The following is a 16,763-nucleotide window of genomic DNA, read 5'->3' on the forward strand; positions in this document are numbered from 1 at the left end:
ATAATGAAATCCAGCCTCCCCTCAGGTTCTGCAGCTGGAAGGTGCTGGAACAGGAAATGAGTACAGGACAGCTGTGCTGTTCCTACCTGGTCTGCTGGCAGTGGTGTGCATTTGGATGGGCAAAGCTGGCACAAGCTGCTGTGTCAGCTCCATGCTGAGAATCTGGTCTGGGGCTAGAAGATAAAACACATCAAATTAATCCAGGAAGTTACCGCTCAGCTTCCTGAAGACACGCGCCACCCTGCTGAGCCCAGCACCAGCCCTGGGGTCTCTCCTCTGTGCAGGTCCACAGCACATCCCCTCGGGGAGCTCTGCAGACAGTGATATCCTGCAGGGCTTTGCCCCTGGAGCAAAGAGAGACCCAGGAGGTCAAAGTGACATGCCAGAGTCCTGGGTCTCCCTCAAGCGGCCGAGTGTAACAGCCTGGTCACTCACTGTGGCTGTCTACACAGCAGCATTCTTTTGGAATAACTGACATTGTTCTGAACTAACATAGCCTGCATCCACGCAGCAAGCAGTTATTTCAACAATGTCAGCTGAAGGACTTCTTACTCCGCCTCCTGTAATTCTCATTGCGGGAGGCTAAGGGAAGTCGGAGGAAGAGTGTTCTCTTTCGGACTCCCTGCTGTGTAGACAGCGCCAAAAGCTGAAAGAAGCTATTTTGACTTAAGCTACGCAATTCACATGGCTCACGTTGCAGAGCTTGTTTCAGTGTTAGCCATCCCTAGCACTTTTGTTTCCCTACACAGGCTGCCATGGAGGGCGGAGGGCTTGTACACAAGGGATACAGGGCCAGGTAGGCAGGAGCTGTGGGAGGTAGGCCCAGAGCTGCAGGGGCAGGAACAGGGCAGCCAGGCAGAGAGGCAGCAGGAGTCGGCAGTAGAGTGTAGAACTACCTGGCCCCAACTTGCTCCACTCCTCTGGCTCCCAGCTGTGTCCTAGGAGGGCAGGCTGGGGGTTGCCCACACGCGCTGGTGGCAGAAAGCGGAGCCATGCAGCTGGGAGCTGGCAGAGCAGGCTGGGGCTTGTCGTTCCGCTTTCTGGTGCAGGGGGTGAGACACCTGTTGCCAGTGCCAGGCCCCTGCTAATCCCCAGGCGACACTGCTTGGGGAGGGGTTTGGGGAAGTTGTGGAGCGGGACGAAGCAGGGGCGGGAAGAGGCAGGGTGGGAAGAGCAGGAGGGCTATCAGGAGCCCTGCAGCCACCAGGGACAACCCACAAGTGCACCAGCTGGAGGACAGGTCTGGCTGCGGGAGCCGGCAATGCTGCATACACAGCCCACAGCTGCCCAGGGCACCATGAAATCTGGGGCAATTTACGGCCCCAAATGTTGTGGTACCTTAAGCAGCTGCATATTAGTAGGGATGGCACTGCCCCTGGGGCACTGCCTTTCCCTTGCCAGCTGGCCTGGAATCACCTGCAGTCTCCCATGCAAGTGCTGAGATGGTGGAGCCACGCAGTCAGCCGCTACTAGACCTTCCTGCAAGGCACCCAAGAAAGAGCACAGCAGCCAAGGCGCCACGTGCCCACAGCTCAGCCTCTGCCCTCAGCGATGTGCCAGCAGCCTGTGGATCGCCCTGCCTATTCAGAGCGGCCCTCCCCCACCCAGCAGCACCTCTGCCGAGAGACACTGAAGCCCACAGGCCCAGGGGCTGCCAGAGTGAGACTGAAACCTGCTGCCAGGAGGCCAGTGAGCAGCACAGCCTGGCTGGAACCCGGGCTGCTCATGGTGCTGGCACCCCTCTGGAGCTGACAGTTGCCATGGTTTTGCTGTGCAGTCGTGGGGGCTGGAGGAGCAGTGTGTGCGGGGGAGGCACAGGAGGAGGCTGGGGCACTGCGAGGTGATGTGGGGGGAGGCCCTGTGTTCACTGAGCAATGGGGACAGCAAAGGCAGGACCCCAGGCCTGCCCCCCACACAAGCAGCAGGACTGGGAGCGGTGCTATCTCTGGCCATGGTGTGGGGCGTAGGGTGGGCAGAAGCCCAAGAGCTGGGCTGGACAGCCTCTCTCTCCTCTGCCCACGCAGGCAGTGGACACTGGCAGGGGCCAGTTCTGGGGCCCACCCCCAAGCCTGCCAGGCACCAGGGGAAGAATCGATAAACTCTGCTGACTAGAGAGGCCAGCCCACTGTGGTGCCAGGCCCCATCGGCCTGGATGCGCGTGTGGGAGGAGAGGCCACATCCCTGGGAGGGACGAGGCTCCCGATGCCCTCGGGGACATTCTCTGCTGAGGCCGTGAGCTCGCGTGGCCCGGAGTCCGGCTGGCAAAGGCTCGGCTGCAGTTACCACAGGCCCATTTCCAAGCCGGTGCCACTTGGGGGCAAAGGCAAAGGGAGCCCAGATGCCAGCTGGGGCATCCTGAACCCACCTCCTCACAGCTTGTCACAAAGGAGCTGGCACATCACTAGCCCCAGTCTGCAGCTGGGGGGAGGAGGCGCCCTGTGCTCACCACAGCCCAGAACAAGACGCAGGCGCCTGGGTCTGAGCCTCCTGCCGCAGCCCACAGATCTCCCCTGGCCCCAGAAATTGTCTCCAAGGGCCCCCCCAGCTCCCTCCTCCCATCCCAGCTAGACAAAAATCTGAAACACTTGTGCCCTGCATTGGCAGCAGGCGACCCCGGCCCGGGGAAGATCCCAGGGCAGGCACGGCCCCAGCCCAGGAGCGGAAGGATCCAGTCGTGGCACCGCTTCCCCTGAAGCACCTGGCTCCCGAGAAGGGTTGAGTCCAGGGCCGGCTCGAGCCATTCCTGTGCCCCGGGTAGCGGGCGCACGGCGCACACGCAGCTCCGCCCCCGGGCACACGGCACCCCTTACAGCTGCAATCGGGCGCACGGCGCACGCGCAGCTCCGCCCCCGGGCACACGGCGCCCCTTACAGCTGCAATCGGGCACACGACACACGCGCAGCTCCGCCCCCGGGCACACGGCGCCCCTTACAGCTGCAATCGGGCGCACGGCGCACACGCAGCTCCGCCCCCGGGCACACGGCGCCCCTTACAGCTGCAATCGGGCGCACGGCGCACGCGCAGCTCCGCCCCCGGGCACACGGCGCCCCTTACAGCTGCAATCGGGCGCACGGCGCACACGCAGCTCCGCCCCCGGGCACACGGCGCCCCTTACAGCTGCAATCGGGCGCACGCGCAGCTCCGCCCCCGGGCACACGGCGCCCCTTACAGCTGCAATCGGGCGCATGACGCACGCGCAGCTCCGCCCCCGGGCACACGGCGCCCCTTACAGCTGCAATCGGGCGCACGACGCACGCGCAGCTCCGCCCCCGGGCACACGGCGCCCCTTACAGCTGCAATCGGGCACACGACACACACGCAGCTCCGCCCCCGGGCACACGGCGCCCCTTACAGCTGCAATCGGGCGCACGACGAACGCGCAGCTCCGCCCCCGGGCACACGGCGCCCCTTACAGCTGCAATCGGGCGCACGGCGCAAGCGCAGCTCCGCCCCCGGGCACACGGCGCCCCTTACAGCTGCAATCGGGCGCACGGCGCAAGCGCAGCTCCGCCCCCAGGCACACGGCGCCCCTTACAGCTGCAATCGGGCGCACGACGCACGCACAGCTCCGCCCCCGGGCACACGGCGCCCCTTACAGCTGCAATCGGGCGCACGGCGCACGCGCAGCTCCGCCCCCGGGCACACGGCGCCCCTTACAGCTGCAATCGGGCACACGGCGCACGCGCAGCTCCGCCCCCGGGCACACGGCGCCCCTTACAGCTGCAATCGGGCGCACGGCGCACGCGCAGCTCCGCCCCCGGGCACACGGCGCCCCTTACAGCTGCAATCGGGCGCACGACGCACGCGCAGCTCCGCCCCCGGGCACACGGCGCCCCTTACAGCTGCAATCGGGCGCACGGCGCAAGCGCAGCTCCGCCCCCGGGCACACGGCGCCCCTTACAGCTGCAATCGGGCGCACGACACACGCAGCTCCGCCCCCGGGCACACGGCGCCCCTTACAGCTGCAATCGGGCGCATGACGCACGCGCAGCTCCGCCCCCGGGCACACGGCGCCCCTTACAGCTGCAATCGGGCGCACGACGCACGCGCAGCTCCGCCCCCGGGCACACGGCGCCCCTTACAGCTGCAATCGGGCGCACGACACACGCAGCTCCGCCCCCGGGCACACGGCGCCCCTTACAGCTGCAATCGGGCGCACGGCGCAAGCGCAGCTCCGCCCCCGGGCACACGGTGCCCCTTACAGCTGCAATCGGGCGCACGGCGCACGCGCAACTCCGCCCCCGGGCACACGGCGCCCCTTACAGCTGCAATCGGGCGCACGACGCACGCGCAGCTCCGCCCCCGGGCACACGGCGCCCCTTACAGCTGCAATCGGGCGCACGACGCACGCGCAGCTCCGCCCCCGGGCACACGGCGCCCCTTACAGCTGCAATCGGGCGCACGACGCACGCGCAGCTCCGCCCCCGGGCACACGGCGCCCCTTACAGCTGCAATCGGGCGCACGGCGCACGCGCAGCTCCGCCCCCGGGCACACGGCGCCCCTTACAGCTGCAATCGGGCACACGACACACACACAGCTCCGCCCCGGGCACACAGCGCCCCTTACAGCTGCAATCGGGCGCACGGCGCACGCACAGCTCCGCCCCCGGGCACACGGCGCCCCTTACAGCTGCAATCGGGCGCACGGCGCACGCGCAGCTCCGCCCCCGGGCACACGGCGCCCCTTACAGCTGCAATCGGGCGCACGCGCAGCTCCGCCCCCGGGCACACGGCGCCCCTTACAGCTGCAATCGGGCACACGACACACGCGCAGCTCCGCTCCCGGGCACACGGCGCCCCTTACAGCTGCAATCGGGGGCACGGCGCACGCGCAGCTCCGCCCCCGGGCACACGGCGCCCCTTACAGCTGCAATCGGGCGCACGACGCACGCGCAGCTCCGCCCCCGGGCACACGGCGCCCCTTACAGCTGCAATCGGGCGCACGGCGCACGCGCAGCTCCGCCCCCGGGCACACGGCGCCCCTTACAGCTGCAATCGGGCGCACGGCGCACGCGCAGCTCCGCCCCCGGGCACACGGCGCCCCTTACAGCTGCAATCGGGCGCACGCGCAGCTCCGCCCCCGGGCACACGGCGCCCCTTACAGCTGCAATCGGGCGCACGGCGCACGCGCAGCTCCGCCCTCGGGCACACGGCGCCCCTTACAGCTGCAATCGGGCGCACGGCGCACACGCAGCTCCGCCCTCGGGCACACGGCGCCCCTTACAGCTGCAATCGGGCGCACGGCGCACGCGCAGCTCCGCCCCCGGGCACACGGCGCCCCTTACAGCTGCAATCGGGCGCACGGCGCACGCGCAGCTCCGCCCCCGGGCACACGGCGCCCCTTACAGCTGCAATCGGGCGCACGGCGCACGCGCAGCTCCGCCCCCGGGCACACGGCGCCCCTTACAGCTGCAATCGGGCACACGACACACGCGCAGCTCCGCTCCCGGGCACACGGCGCCCCTTACAGCTGCAATCGGGGGCACGGCGCACGCGCAGCTCCGCCCCCGGGCACACGGCGCCCCTTACAGCTGCAATCGGGCGCACGACGCACGCGCAGCTCCGCCCCCGGGCACACGGCGCCCCTTACAGCTGCAATCGGGCGCACGGCGCACGCGCAGCTCCGCCCCCGGGCACACGGCGCCCCTTACAGCTGCAATCGGGCGCACGGCGCACGCGCAGCTCCGCCCCCGGGCACACGGCGCCCCTTACAGCTGCAATCGGGCGCACGCGCAGCTCCGCCCCCGGGCACACGGCGCCCCTTACAGCTGCAATCGGGCGCACGGCGCACGCGCAGCTCCGCCCTCGGGCACACGGCGCCCCTTACAGCTGCAATCGGGCGCACGGCGCACACGCAGCTCCGCCCTCGGGCACACGGCGCCCCTTACAGCTGCAATCGGGCGCACGGCGCACGCGCAGCTCCGCCCCCGGGCACACGGCGCCCCTTACAGCTGCAATCGGGCGCACGGCGCACGCGCAGCTCCGCCCCCGGGCACACGGCGCCCCTTACAGCTGCAATCGGGCGCACGACGCACACACAGCTCCGCCCCCGGGCACACGGCGCCCCTTTTGCTGCAATCGGGCGCACGGCGCACGCGCAGCTCCGCCCCCGGGCACACGGCGCCCCTTACAGCTGCAATCGGGCGCACGGTGCACGCGCAGCTCCGCCCCCGGGCACACGGCGCCCCTTACAGCTGCAATCGGGCACACGACACACACACAGCTCCGCCCCGGGCACACGGCGCCCCTTACAGCTGCAATCGGGCGCACGGCGCACGCGCAGCTCCGCCCCCGGGCACACGGCGCCCCTTACAGCTGCAATCGGGCGCACGACACACACACAGCTCCGCCCCGGGCACACGGCGCCCCTTACAGCTGCAATCGGGCGCACGGCGCACGCGCAGCTCCGCCCCCGGGCACACGGCGCCCCTTACAGCTGCAATCGGGCGCACGGCGCACGAGCAGCTCCGCCCCCGGGCACACGGCGCCCCTTACAGCTGCAATCGGGCGCACGGCGCACGCGCAGCTCCGCCCCCGGGCACACGGCGCCCCTTACAGCTGCAATCGGGCACACGACACACGCGCAGCTCCGCCCCCGGGCACACGGCGCCCCTTACAGCTGCAATCGGGCGCACGGCGCACGCGCAGCTCCGCCCCCGGGCACACGGCGCCCCTTACAGCTGCAATCGGGCGCACGACGCACGCGCAGCTCCGCCCCCGGGCACACGGCGCCCCTTACAGCTGCAATCGGGCGCACGGCGCACGCGCAGCTCCGCCCCCGGGCACACGGCGCCCCTTACAGCTGCAATCGGGCGCACGGCGCACGCGCAGCTCCGCCCCCGGGCACACGGCGCCCCTTACAGCTGCAATCGGGCGCACGGCGCACGCGCAGCTCCGCCCCCGGGCACACGGCGCCCCTTACAGCTGCAATCGGGCGCACGGCGCACGCGCAGCTCCGCCCCCGGGCACACGGCGCCCCTTACAGCTGCAATCGAGCGCACGGCGCACGCGCAGCTCCGCCCCCGGGCACACGGCGCCCCTTACAGCTGCAATCGGGCGCACGGCGCACGCGCAGCTCCGCCCCCGGGCACACGGCGCCCCTTACAGCTGCAATCGGGCACACGACACACGCGCAGCTCCGCCCCCGGGCACACGGCGCCCCTTACAGCTGCAATCGGGGGCACGGCGCACGCGCAGCTCCGCCCCCGGGCACACGGCGCCCCTTACAGCTGCAATCGGGCGCACGGCGCACGCGCAGCTCCGCCCCCGGGCACACGGCGCCCCTTACAGCTGCAATCGGGCGCACGACGCACGCGCAGCTCCGCCCCCGGGCACACGGCGCCCCTTACAGCTGCAATCGGGCGCACGGCGCACGCGCAGCTCCGCCCCCGGGCACACGGCGCCCCTTACAGCTGCAATCGGCCGCACGACACACACGCAGCTCCGCCCCCGGGCACACGGCGCCCCTTACAGCTGCAATCGGGCGCACGACGCACGCGCAGCTCCGCCCCCGGGCACACGGCGCCCCTTACAGCTGCAATCGGGCGCACGGCGCACGCGCAGCTCCGCCCCCGGGCACACGGCGCCCCTTACAGCTGCAATCGGCCGCACGACACACACGCAGCTCCGCCCCCGGGCACACGGCGCCCCTTACAGCTGCAATCGGGCGCACGGCGCACGCGCAGCTCCGCCCCCGGGCACACGGCGCCCCTTACAGCTGCAATCGGGCGCACGGCGCACGCGCAGCTCCGCCCCCGGGCACACGGCGCCCCTTACAGCTGCAATCGGGCGCATGACACACGCGCAGCTCCGCCCCCGGGCACACGGCGCCCCTTACAGCTGCAATCGGGCGCACGGCGCACGCGCAGCTCCGCCCCCGGGCACACGGCGCCCCTTACAGCTGCAATCGGGCGCACGACGCACGCGCAGCTCCGCCCCCGGGCACACGGCGCCCCTTACAGCTGCAATCGGGCGCACGGCGCACGCGCAGCTCCGCCCCCGGGCACACGGCGCCCCTTACAGCTGCAATCGGGCGCACGGCGCACGCGCAGCTCCGCCCCCGGGCACACGGCGCCCCTTACAGCTGCAATCGGGCGCACGGCGCACGCGCAGCTCCGCCCCCGGGCACACGGCGCCCCTTACAGCTGCAATCGGGCGCACGGCGCACGCGCAGCTCCGCCCCCGGGCACACGGCGCCCCTTACAGCTGCAATCGGGCGCACGGCGCACGCGCAGCTCCGCCCCCGGGCACACGGCGCCCCTTACAGCTGCAATCGGGCGCACGGCGCACGCGCAGCTCCGCCCCCGGGCGCACGGCGCCCCTTACAGCTGCAATCGGGCGCACGGCGCACGCGCAGCTCCGCCCCCGGGCACACGGCGCCCCTTACAGCTGCAATCGGGGGCACGGCGCACGCGCAGCTCCGCCCCCGGGCACACGGCGCCCCTTACAGCTGCAATCGGGCGCACGGCGCACGCGCAGCTCCGCCCCCGGGCACACGGCGCCCCTTACAGCTGCAATCGGGCGCACGACGCACGCGCAGCTCCGCCCCCGGGCACACGGCGCCCCTTACAGCTGCAATCGGGCGCACGGCGCACGCGCAGCTCCACCCCCGGGCACACGGCGCCCCTTACAGCTGCAATCGGGCGCACGCGCAGCTCCGCCCCCGGCCACACGGCGCCCCTTACAGCTGCAATCGGGCGCACGGCGCACGCGCAGCTCCGCCCCCGGCCACACGGCGCCCCTTACAGCTGCAATCGGGCGCACGGCACACGCGCAGCTCCACCCCCGGGCACACGGCGCCCCTTACAGCTGCAATCGGGCGCACGACGCACACGCAGCTCCGCCCCCGGGCACACGGCGCCCCTTACAGCTGCAATCGGGCACACGACGCACACGCAGCTCCGCCCCGGGCACACGGCGCCCCTTACAGCTGCAATCGGGCACACTGCGCACGCGCAGCTCCGCCCCCGGGCACACGGCGCCCCTTACAGCTGCAATCGGGCGCACGGCGCACGCGCAGCTCCGCCCCCGGGCACACGGCGCCCCTTACAGCTGCAATCGGGCGCACGGCGCACGCGCAGCTCCGCCCCTGGGCACACGGCGCCCCTTACAGCTGCAATCGGGCACACGACACACACGCAGCTCCGCCCCGGGCACACGGCGCCCCTTACAGCTGCAATCGGGCGCACGACACACGCGCAGCTCCGCCCCCGGGCACACGGCGCCCCTTACAGCTGCAATCGGGCGCACGACAAACGCGCAGCTCCGCCCCCGGGCACACGGCGCCCCTTACAGCTGCAATCGGGCGCACGACACACACGCAGCTCCGCCCCCGGGCACACGGCGCCCCTTACAGCTGCAATCGGGCGCACGGCGCATGCGCAGCTCCGCCCCCGGGCACACGGCGCCCCTTACAGCTGCAATCGGGCGCACGGCGCATGCGCAGCTCCGCCCCCGGGCACACGGCGCCCTTTACAGCTGCAATCGGGCTCACGGCGCACGCGCAGCTCCGCCCCCGGGCACACGGCGCCCCTTACAGCTGCAATCGGGCGCACGACACACACGCAGCTCCGCCCCCGGGCACACGGCGCCCCTTACAGCTGCAATCGGGCGCACGGCGTACGCGCAGCTCCGCCCCCGGGCACACGGCGCCCGTTTTGCTGCAATCGGGCGCACGGCGCACGCGCAGCTCCGCCCCCGGGCACACGGCGCCCCTTACAGCTGCAATCGGGCGCACGGCGCACACGCAGCTCCGCCCCCGGGCACACGGCGCCCCTTACAGCTGCAATCGGGCGCACGGCGCATGCGCAGCTCCGCCCCCGGGCACACGGCGCCCCTTACAGCTGCAATCGGGCGCACGGCGCACGTGCAGCTCCGCCCCCGGGCACACGGCGCCCCTTACAGCTGCAATCGGGCGCATGACACACACGCAGCTCCACCCCCGGGCACACGGCGCCCCTTACAGCTGCAATCGGGCGCACGGCGCACGCGCAGCTCCGCCCCCGGGTGCACGGCGCCCCTTACAGCTGCAATCGGGCGCACGGCGCATGCGCAGCTCCGCCCCCGGGCACACGGCGCCCCTTACAGCTGCAATCGGGCGCACGACGCACGCGCAGCTCCGCCCCCGGGCACACGGCGCCCTTTACAGCTGCAATCGGGCGCACGGCGCAGCTCCGCCCCCGGGCACACGGCGCCCCTTACAGCTGCAATCGGGCGCACGGCGCATGCGCAGCTCCGCCCCCGGGCACACGGCGCCCCTTACAGCTGCAATCGGGCGCACGGCGCATGCGCAGCTCCGCCCCCGGGCACACGGCGCCCTTTACAGCTGCAATCGGGCTCACGGCGCACGCGCAGCTCCGCCCCCGGGCACACGGCGCCCCTTACAGCTGCAATCGGGCGCACGACACACACGCAGCTCCGCCCCCGGGCACACGGCGCCCCTTACAGCTGCAATCGGGCGCACGGCGCACGCGCAGCTCCGCCCCCGGGCACACGGCGCCCCTTTTGCTGCAATCGGGCGCACGGCGCACGCGCAGCTCCGCCCCCGGGCACACGGCGCCCCTTACAGCTGCAATCGGGCGCACGGCGCATGCGCAGCTCCGCCCCCGGGCACACGGCGCCCCTTACAGCTGCAATCGGGCGCACAGCGCACGTGCAGCTCCGCCCCCGGGCACACGGCGCCCCTTAAAGCTGCAATCGGGCGCATGACACACACGCAGCTCCACCCCCGGGCACACGGCGCCCCTTACAGCTGCAATCGGGCGCACGGCGCACGCGCAGCTCCGCCCCCGGGTGCACGGCGCCCCTTACAGCTGCAATCGGGCGCACGGCGCATGCGCAGCTCCGCCCCCGGGCACACGGCGCCCCTTACAGCTGCAATCGGGCGCACGACGCACGCGCAGCTCCGCCCCCGGGCACACGGCGCCCCTTACAGCTGCAATCGGGCGCACGACGCACACGCAGCTCCGCCCCCGGGCACACGGCGCCCCTTTTACTGCAATCGGGCGCACGGCGCACGCGCAGCTCCGCCCCCGGGCACACGGCGCCCCTTACAGCTGCAATCGGGCGCACGACACACACGCAGCTCCGCCCCCGGGCACACGGCGCCCCTTACAGCTGCAATCGGGCGCACGGCGCACGCGCAGCTCCGCCCCCGGGCACACGGCGCCCCTTACAGCTGCAATCGGGCACACGACACACGCGCAGCTCCGCCCCCGGGCACACGGCGCCCCTTACAGCTGCAATCGGGCGCACGACACACACGCAGCTCCGCCCCCGGGCACACGGCGCCCCTTACAGCTGCAATCGGGCGCACGGCGCACGCGCAGCTCCGCCCCCGGGCACACGGCGCCCCTTACAGCTGCAATCGGGCACACGACACACGCGCAGCTCCGCCCCCGGGCACACGGCGCCCCTTACAGCTGCAATCGGGCACACGACACACGCGCAGCTCTGCCCCCGGGCACACGGCGCCCCTTACAGCTGCAATCGGGCGCACGGCGCACGCGCAGCTCCGCCCCCGGGCACACGGCGCCACTTACAGCTGCAATCGGGCGCACGACACACGCGCAGCTCCGCCCCCGGGCACACGGCGCCCCTTACAGCTGCAATCGGGCGCACGACGCACGCGCAGCTCCGCCCCCGGGCACACGGCGCCCCTTACAGCTGCAATCGGGCGCACGACGCACACGCAGCTCCGCCCCCGGGCACACGGCGCCCCTTTTACTGCAATCGGGCGCACGGCGCACGCGCAGCTCCGCCCCCGGGCACACGGCGCCCCTTACAGCTGCAATCGGGCGCACGACACACACGCAGCTCCGCCCCCGGGCACACGGCGCCCCTTACAGCTGCAATCGGGCGCACGGCGCACGCGCAGCTCCGCCCCCGGGCACACGGCGCCCCTTACAGCTGCAATCGGGCGCACGACGCACACACAGCTCCGCCCCCGGGCACACGGCGCCCCTTTTGCTGCAATCGGGCGCACGGCGCACGCGCAGCTCCGCCCCCGGGCACACGGCGCCCCTGACAGCTGCAATCGGGCGCACGGTGCACGCGCAGCTCCGCCCCCGGGCACACGGCGCCCCTTACACCTGCAATCGGGCGCACGACACACACGCAGCTAAGCCCCCGGCCACACGGCGCCCCTTACAGCTGCAATCGGGCGCACGGCGCACGCGCAGCTCCACCCCCGGGCACACGGCGCCCCTTACAGCTGCAATCGGGCGCACGGCGCACACGCAGCTCCGCCCCCGGGCACACGGCACCCCTTACAGCTGCAATCGGGCGCACGGCGCAAGCGCAGCTCCGCCCCCGGGCACACGGCGCCCCTTACAGCTGCAATCGGGCGCACGGCGCACGCGCAGCTCCGCCCCCGGGCACACGGCGCCCCTTACAGCTGCAATCGGGCGCATGACACACACGCAGCTCCGCCCCCGGGCACACGGCGCCCCTTACAGCTGCAATCGGGCGCACGGCGCACGCGCAGCTCCGCCCCCGGGCACACGGCGCACCTTACAGCTGCAATCGGGCGCACGACACACACGCAGCTCCGCCCCCGGGCACACGGCGCCCCTTACAGCTGCAATCGGGCGCACGGCGCAGCTCCGCCCCAGGGCACACGGCGCCCCTTACACCTGCAATCGGGCGCACGACACACGCGCAGCTCCGCTCCCGGGCACACGGCGCCCCTTACAGCTGCAATCGGGCGCACGACACACACGCAGCTCCGCCCCCGGCCACACGGCGCCCGTTACAGCTGCAATCGGGCACACGGCGCACACGCAGCTCCGCCCCCGGGCACACGGCGCCCCTTACAGCTGCAATCGGGCGCACGGCGCAAGCGCAGCTCCGCCCCCGGGCACACGGCGCCCCTTACAGCTGCAATCGGGGGCATGGCGCACGCGCAGCTCCGCCCCCGGGCACACGGCGCCCCTTACAGCTGCAATCGGGCGCACGCGCAGCTCCGCCCCCGGGCACACGGCGCCCCTTACAGCTGCAATCGGGCGCACGCGCAGCTCCGCCCCCGGGCACACGGCGCCCCTTACAGCTGCAATCGGGCACACGACACACGCGCAGCTCCGCCCCCGGGCGCACGGCGCCCCTTACAGCTGCAATCGGGCGCACGGCGCACGCGCAGCTCCGCCCCCGGGCACACGGCGCCCCTTACAGCTGCAATCGGGCGCACGACGCACGCGCAGCTCCGCCTCCGGCACACGGCGCCCCTTACAGCTGCAATCGGGCGCACGGCGCACACGCAGCTCCGCCCCCGGGCACACGGCGCCCCTTACAGCTGCAATCGGGCGCACGACGCACACGCAGCTCCGCCCCCGGGCACACGGCGCCCCTTTTGCTGCAATCGGGCGCACGGCGCACGCGCAGCTCCGCCCCCGGGCACACGGCGCCCCTTACAGCTGCAATCGGGCGCACGACACACACGCAGCTCCGCCCCCGGGCACACGGCGCCCCTTACAGCTGCAATCGGGCGCACGGCGCACGCGCAGCTCCGCCCCTGGGCACACGGCGCCCCTTACAGCTGCAATCGGGCGCACGGCGCACGCGCAGCTCCGCCCCCGGGCACACGGCGCCCCTTACAGCTGCAATCGGGCACACGACACACGCGCAGCTCTGCCCCCGGGCACACGGCGCCCCTTACAGCTGCAATCGGGCGCACGGCGCACGCGCAGCTCCGCCCCCGGGCACACGGCGCCACTTACAGCTGCAATCGGGCGCACGACACACGCGCAGCTCCGCCCCCGGGCACACGGCGCCCCTTACAGCTGCAATCGGGCGCACGACGCACGCGCAGCTCCGCCCCCGGGCACACGGCGCCCCTTACAGCTGCAATCGGGCGCACGACACACACGCAGCTCCGCCCCCGGGCACACGGCGCCCCTTACAGCTGCAATCGGGCGTACGGCGCAGCTCCGCCCCCGGGCACACGGCGCCCCTTACACCTGCAATCGGGCGCACGACACACACGCAGCTCCGCCCCCGGCCACACGGCGCCCGTTACAGCTGCAATCGGGCACACGGCGCACACGCAGCTCCGCCCCCGGGCACACGGCGCCCCTTACAGCTGCAATCGGGCGCACGGCGCAAGCGCAGCTCCGCCCCCGGGCACACGGCGCCCCTTACAGCTGCAATCGGGCGCACGCACAGCTCCGCCCCCGGGCACACGGCGCCCCTTACAGCTGCAATCGGGCGCACGGCGCACGCGCAGCTCCGCCCCCGGGCACACGGCGCCCCTTACAGCTGCAATCGGGCACACGACACACACGCAGCTCCGCCCCGGGCACACGGCGCCCCTTACAGCTGCAATCGGGCACACGGCGCACGCGCAGCTCCGCCCCCGGGCACACGGCGCCCCTTACAGCTGCAATCGGGCGCACGGCGCACGCGCAGCTCCGCCCCCGGGCACACGGCGCCCCTTACAGCTGCAATCGGGCGCACGCGCAGCTCCGCCCCCGGGCACACGGCGCCCCTTACAGCTGCAATCGGGCGCACGCGCAGCTCCGCCCCCGGGCACACGGCGCCCCTTACAGCTGCAATCGGGCGCACTGCGCACGCGCAGCTCCGCCCCCGGGCACACGGCGCCCCTTACAGCTGCAATCGGGCACACGACACACGCGCAGCTCTGCCCCCGGGCACACGGCGCCCCTTACAGCTGCAATCGGGCGCACTGCGCACGCGCAGCTCCGCCCCCGGGCACACGGCGCCCCTTACAGCTGCAATCGGGCGCACTGCGCACGCGCAGCTCCGCCCCCGGGCACACGGCGCCCCTTACAGCTGCAATCGGGCGCACGGCGCACGCGCAGCTCCGCCCCCGGGCACACGGCGCCCCTTACAGCTGCAATCGGGCAGACGACACACGCGCAGCTCCGCCCCCGGGCACACGGCGCCCCTTACAGCTGCATTCGGGCGCACGGCGCACGCGCAGCTCCGCCCCCGGGCACACGGCGCCCCTTACAGCTGCAATCGGGCGCACGACACACGCGCAGCTCCGCCCCCGGGCACACGGCGCCCCTTACAGCTGCAATCGGGCGCACGGCGCACGCGCAGCTCCGCCCCCGGGCACACGGCGCCCCTTACAGCTGCAATCGGGCGCACGGCGCAGCTCCGCCCCCGGGCACACGGCGCCCCTTACAGCTGCAATCAGGCGCACGGCGCACGCGCAGCTCCGCCCCCGGGCACACGGCGCCCCTTACAGCTGCAATCGGGCACACGACACACGCGCAGCTCCGCCCCCGGGCGCACGGCGCCCCTTACAGCTGCAATCGGGCGCACGGCGCACGCGCAGCTCCGCCCCCGGGCACACGGCGCCCCTTACAGCTGCAATCGGGCGCACGACGCACGCCCAGCTCCGCCTCCGGCACACGGCGCCCCTTACAGCTGCAATCGGGCGCACGGCGCACACGCAGCTCCGCCCCCGGGCACACGGTGCCCCTTACAGCTGCAATCGGGCGCACGACGCACACACAGCTCCGCCCCCGGGCACACGGCGCCCCTTTTGCTGCAATCGGGCGCACGGCGCACGCGCAGCTCCGCACCCGGGCACACGGCGCCCCTTACAGCTGCAATCGGCCGCACGACACACACGCAGCTCCGCCCCCGGGCACACGGCGCCCCTTACAGCTGCAATCGGGCGCACGGCGCACGCGCAGCTCCGCCCCTGGGCACACGGCGCCCCTTACAGCTGCAATCGGGCGCACGGCGCACGCGCAGCTCCGCCCCCGGGCACACGGCGCCCCTTACAGCTGCAATCGGGCGCATGACACACACGCAGCTCCACCCCCGGGCACACGGCGCCCCTTACAGCTGCAATCGGGCGCATGACACACGCGCAGCTCCGCCCCCGGGCACACGGCGCCTCTTACAGCTGCAATCGGGCGCACGGCGCACGCGCAGCTCCGCCCCCGGGCACACGGCGCCCCTTACAGCTGCAATCGGGCACACGACACACGCGCAGCTCCGCCCCCGGGCGCACGGCGCCCCTTACAGCTGCAATCGGGCGCACGGCGCACGCGCAGCTCCGCCCCCGGGCACACGGCGCCCCTTACAGCTGCAATCGGGCGCATGACACACACGCAGCTCCACCCCCGGGCACACGGCGCCCCTTACAGCTGCAATCGGGCGCATGACACACGCGCAGCTCCGCCCCCGGGCACACGGCGCCCCTTACAGCTGCAATCGGGCGCACGGCGCACGCGCAGCTCCGCCCCCGGGCACACGGCGCCCCTTACAGCTGCAATCGGGCACACGACACACGCGCAGCTCCGCCCCCGGGAGCACGGCGCCCCTTACAGCTGCAATCGGGCGCACGGCGCACGCGCAGCTCCGCCCCCGGGCACACGGCGCCCCTTACAGCTGCAATCGGGCGCACGACGCACGCGCAGCTCCGCCTCCGGCACACGGCGCCTCTTACAGCTGCAATCGGGCGCACGGCGCACACGCAGCTCCGCCCCCGGGCACACGGCGCCCCTTACAGCTGCAATCGGGCGCACGGCGCACGCGCAGCTCCGCCCCTGGGCACACGGCGCCCCTTACAGCTGCAATCGGGCGCACGGCGCACGCGCAGCTCCGCCCCCGGGCACACGGCGCCCCTTACAGCTGCAATCGGGCGCATGACACACACGCAGCTCCACCCCCGGGCACACGGCGCCCCTTACAGCTGCAATCGGGCGCATGACACACGCGCAGCTCCGCCCCCGGGCACACGGCGCCCCTTACAGCTGCAATCGGGCGCACGGCGCACGCGCAGCTCCGCC

At 72.5% G+C, this 16,763-nt stretch overlaps 1 protein-coding gene across 1 annotated transcript in view; it reads right to left on the minus strand.

Moving 5' to 3' along the window:
- The window catches only part of AJM1 (apical junction component 1 homolog), a 54,058-nt gene that overhangs the window by 17,898 nt on the left and 19,397 nt on the right, over positions 1 to 16,763 (minus strand). Inside the window, exon 2 of the mRNA XM_075905464.1 lies at positions 87 to 173. The gene's annotated coding sequence lies outside the window, so the exon portion shown is untranslated. The remainder of the gene's footprint in view (positions 1 to 86; positions 174 to 16,763) is intronic.

The sequence above is a fragment of the Pelodiscus sinensis genome, chromosome 22 (assembly GCF_049634645.1).
Source record: "Pelodiscus sinensis isolate JC-2024 chromosome 22, ASM4963464v1, whole genome shotgun sequence".
NCBI lineage: Eukaryota > Metazoa > Chordata > Testudines > Trionychidae > Pelodiscus > Pelodiscus sinensis.